This window comes from Adiantum capillus-veneris, chromosome 1 (assembly GCF_014529385.1).
Source record: "Adiantum capillus-veneris isolate H3 chromosome 1, ASM1452938v2, whole genome shotgun sequence".
NCBI classification, from domain to species: domain Eukaryota; kingdom Viridiplantae; phylum Streptophyta; class Polypodiopsida; order Polypodiales; family Pteridaceae; genus Adiantum; species Adiantum capillus-veneris.
This window is the reverse complement of record NC_140931.1, coordinates 137328049-137333266: the sequence shown is the minus strand read 5'-3', so window position 1 is coordinate 137333266 and position 5218 is coordinate 137328049.

The window sequence follows — 5218 nt, the reverse complement described above, 5'->3', positions numbered from 1 at the left end:
GTGATTGAATCATGTCCAGGGTTGATCAATTGATCCATGTATCCAACAAGGTGTACTTTATGTACTACCAAAGTCTCTCCACCAAGTTCGTGGTGTCAACGTGCCCGCAAGGGAAGACCTGGCAAAACTTTAACCATAATCAACTCCAAGTGCATGTCTCTAAAGCCCATCCATTTCTAATGTACCTTACAATGTTAGTATGCTCTAAGAATTCCTAGAGTCAAACTCTTCCTTCGTAGGACATTCCATCATACTCTCCATTAAAGTGTACCCATGGTCACACATTTATTTTGGGACCTACAAGCACACATGGGGAGGGGGGGCAATCGTAAGCATGGAAAATGGAGAGGTGGAAAAACATAAGAAGTGATTTGTATGTAGATGCTCTACCCAAGCCTTCTTTGTGTGGGTTCAGTGCGTATTTGCGTAATCGCGCGCGCACTTTTCGGGTAGATTCTGTCCAGAGCTTGGAAATTCACACTCGGCGTTCCCCGAGCATTTCCAGAAGGTGACTTGGGGTTTTACCCCCCTTTCGAAGCCGTTTATGCCCTCAGAATTTCATTCTGAGCACTACATCAGAAGATAGGTTTCAACCGCAAAGAAATCCGTCTTGTGTAGATTGGCAAGCAGGAGGTGGTCGGCATCAATATCGGCATCGACATACATCACTCATTCGTCTTCAAAGCATCATCTATAGACCAGGTACACATATATATCATCAGATATATATATTGCAATCTGCATTGCTCTTCTTGTGCTTGCCAGGTTTCAGGGGAGGTGTGGCCATACGATGGTTTGACACCACTGGCATGTATTGCAGATTGATGTACTGTGATTGTGGGTCTGCTAGTTGTGAGTCATGCTAGCAAACAGACCGTCGCAGCGGTCATAGGACAGTGATTGGTCTATTGTAGGATGTATGCTAGTTCTGGGCAGTTTGTTGAACCATCTGTGAGGGTCGTGTGTGAGGTTTTTTGAAGCCAAGCACTGGGGGCTGGGTTACCCAGTGTGAGGTGGATTAGGTTGCTGGAGTTCCCCTCTACACGCATCCTCTTCGAGCAACTTTTATCCCATAGGATGTATGACATTGTGTAGACACTGGATTGCATCTTATGCGTCAGGCCGTTGAGGCATTGTTCAGGGTTCAGTCTTGAGACAGATACAGGTTTTGTGATCGCCCGGATAGGAGACAGTGTATGCTTACAGGATAGCATATTACAGAGATTTTCAGATTTGTCATTGGTCAGTTATTTATGGTTGTTTTTGAGCTATCTTTTGGTTTCCAGAGCTCAGTTTACAGGGGAGACTCTGTCAAAATTTTTAAAAATACTAACAGTTCGTGAGGAAAGGTGTTCAGCTTGTTGTTTACAGCTTGTTTATTGTGTACAAAGGCCAGTTTACAGGGGAAACTTTGTCGGATTTTTCCCAGAAGTAAACAGTTTGGTAGATATGGCATCTTCTCAAAGTGAGACTCTTTACAACATAAAGAAGCTGGATGGCACAAACTTTCCATTCTGGAAGAAGAAATTTTGGCAGGTTTTGGTGCCGAAAAAACAAGTGAAGCCACTGAAGCTCAAAGGGGAGAGACCAGAAGGTATGGCTGAAGATGAGTGGGAAGATCTTGACGAGTTAGCTTGTTCCACAATCATGCTGACACTTGCAAAAAATGTTTACTTCAACGTAGCAGAAGAGACTACAGGGTATGGCGTATGGCAAAAGCTATGTGGTATGTATGAGAAACAAAGCGCTGCTTCTCAGATTTACTGGCTCAAGAAATTGGTGGATTTGAAGATGAAGGAAGGGACAGCCATGTCAAATCATCTCAATGAAGTTCACACAATTTTTAGCCAGTTAACAGCACAGGAGATAGTCTTTACAGATCCAGTGAAGGCTATGTTTCTCTTAATCACTTTGCCAGACAGTTGGGATACTTTTCGTATAACGTTGTGAGCGGGATGAAAACACACACAGCGCCTCTATAACGACCCGACACACACTCTTGGGAAGATACACACACACACTATGGGGCACCACTCGGCTTAGACAACACACCTGGCCGAGACAGGGAACACACCTCTGGAGTGAGAGGAGAGAGACTATCCACTTGCCCACTCCACACAGAGACACACACACACACACACACACACCCAAAAAACTCAGCTCAAAAGAGGAGAATTTCTGATGTTTAGATACAAATGATATTGGGCCAACACCAATGGGACAAACAGCTCACACAATATGGGTAAAAGATACCAGATACAATCACAAATTGGAGAAGAAGCTTCACTCATCGGAGAAGATTACACAGAAAAACAACAGAAAAAGAGTGAGGAATTTGGCAAAATGGACAGCGCCATCGCGTCCGGAACGGCCCAAAACCCCAGTCTACAATGTCAAAGTGCTCAAATCCGACCTCGGATGAGCAGTTTACGGCCAAAACAGGCTCCAAAATGAGCAAAAACACAGCTGCGGCTGTTCCTCCTCTCTTCTCCACGTTTTTTCTGGTCTTCCCTCAGTTTTTTCAGTTCTCACACTTAGATTTATTAGTTGGGCACCCTTGGCCTTTTAGATGACCTCAAACGGACCCCGAACAGGCCAAAAATTGACCTCGCAGTGCATAGTTGTCACCATTTTGCATCATTCGCACACCTGGCACTCAGCTTTTTTCCAATAATGCATCTTGCCACCACGTGAAGTGGCCCCAAAAAGTGGTCCTAATGCTGACCTTTCTGCATAACTCTCACCAGAAAACACCCACGTTGTGTCGGTCCTCATCCGCGTGCAAATATTGACCTCGTTCGCGCTCCTGACGCCACTAGATGCCATCTGATGCACCTGCTGACCTCATGTCGTCGGCCTGCGGATAGCTTCCTCGAGAAGTTTTCCGCGCTACCAACTTCACTTTATTGTAGAAAAAACACACTAGTACTGATAATAGTGAAATCGCTGCACTATGTGCATGCTGTCCTACCTGTACACATGTGGGCCCCACGTAACCACTTGGCTAAGGAAAATGGGCAATTATTTATTTGATGCACCATGCATGTGTATGTACATATGCGCAATCCCTTGCTCCAAAAAACTCCTGACATAATTTGCCCACCCCCTAGCCTGCTAGATCATTCATGATCAGCAGCAGCAAAGAGAGATATGAGATTCGTCGCATCACAGGTCTCCTCATCCCTCACAGACATCACTCGCTCTTCAGAAAACTCATCTTGCTCCACCATCATCAACCTGGCATGATACAACTTAAGACGCAACCCATTTACCCTTGACTTATGTAGAACACCATCCAGGTTAGCCAGCTGATATGTGCCATTTGGAAAACACTCTACTACCTTGAAAGGGCCTTCCCACTTAATTTGAAACTTCTTTTGGAAGGTGCTGTCCAGCTTACTGTTGTAGCGCAAAACCAAGTCATGTTTCTTGATACCCTTACTTTTGACCTTTTCATTTATCTTTGCCAAAGCCTTATCCTGCATCTGCCCATAATGCTCCAACGCGCTCATCCTATCCAACTGGACCTCTTGTAACTGCAAGAGCCTCTCTTTGAATGCATCACTAGGCGGCCCAAGCAACTTCTCTAACATCTTGACCGCAGGCAACTCTACCTCCACAGGCAATAGTGCTTCCTTTCCATACACCAAATGAAATGGAGTAAACCCTGTACCTGTCTTCACTGAAGTACGGTAAGCCCATAATGCACTAGGCAATTCCAAATCCCAATTCTTTCCTTGGTGCTCTGTCACTTTAGAAAGAATTTGTACCAACTCACCATTGAACCTTTCATTTAAGCCATTACACTGCGGGTAATAAGGAGTGGTATGCTGGTGCCTAATCTTCATCTTTGCACATAAAAAATCTAGCAGTTTAGCTCTAAAGCCAGGCCCCTTATCTGAAAGTAGCTCCAGTGGCACCCCAAACTTGCAACATATTTCATCATACACAAATTTTGCCACATCCTTTGCAGTGATCTGTTTTACTGCTATAGCCTATGCCCATCTAGAGAGATAGTCCATTGCCGTCAAAATATAGCTTTTGCCCCTGCTTGTGATAGGTAACGGGCCTATTGCATCAATCCCCCACTTTTCAAACACATCAAACGCCATAATGGTTTTTCGTAGCTCTGGCTTCAACACTCTCTTCCCAAATGCTTGACACCTATTGCAAGACCTACACCAATGGTGAACATCCTTGTGCAAACTAGGCCATACATACCCCTCTTGCAAAATCTTATGCAAGGTGATCTTTAGAGCAAAATGACCACCACATGCGCCTTCGTGATTCTCTTCCAACACTCTGTAAAGCTCCTCCCGCCAAGGTACACGTCTCAACACGAGATCAGCCCCTTTCATGTATAAGACATCACCAATCAATTTGTACCTGTATGCTCTACGCACAAAGCCATACTTCTTAGACTTCTGAATCTCCTTTGGAATGATTCCTGTTAGCAAAAACTCCTCTTCTTGAGCCAAACTTTCCCGACCATGATAAAGAGGTAAATTGGTCCTCAACACGAATAGCTCCCCAATCATGCCTTGAGCTGCTTCATGTGCCTCTCCATTTAGAGCACGTTCAATATGTCTGATGCTCCATGCTTCAAACTTTTTCAACAGACCTTTAATTCTGAAACACATTTCCTTCAATGCGGTGTTCTTGCTCTTCCACACACCTAGCACTTGCTTCACAACTAACAAGGCATCACCTTTTATGCTCAACCTTCGAACCCCATGCTTCAAACAAATGTGTAATCCGGCTTCCAATGTAGCATATTCAGCCTCATTGTTACTATGCGCATCCAATTTGAACCCTCTCTTGCATACTAGCTTCCCCTCTGGATCATAAAGTGCTGTACCCCCTGAAGCTGCATCGTGGCTCTTTCTGTATGAACCATCAAAGAACAACACATGTGCATTGCTGATCTGTGGCACTTCTTCAACTACCTTTCTCACCACCTCTTCCTTAACAATAAGGGGATTCTCCTTGTAGGTCAACAAATCAGCTAGGGTAGCCCTTGTACTATCTTCCACTAGAAAAGAGAACTCAAACTCTTGCAGCTCAATTACCCATTTCTTCACCACATTTGACATGTTAATACCATTAATTAACTGTGGCAAAAAGGCATAACTCATCAAGAAAACAAAAGGCCGTGGTAGCAAGTAATGACGAAATCGTCGACAAGCAAATATTACAATGGCCATCACTAGCTCTACTT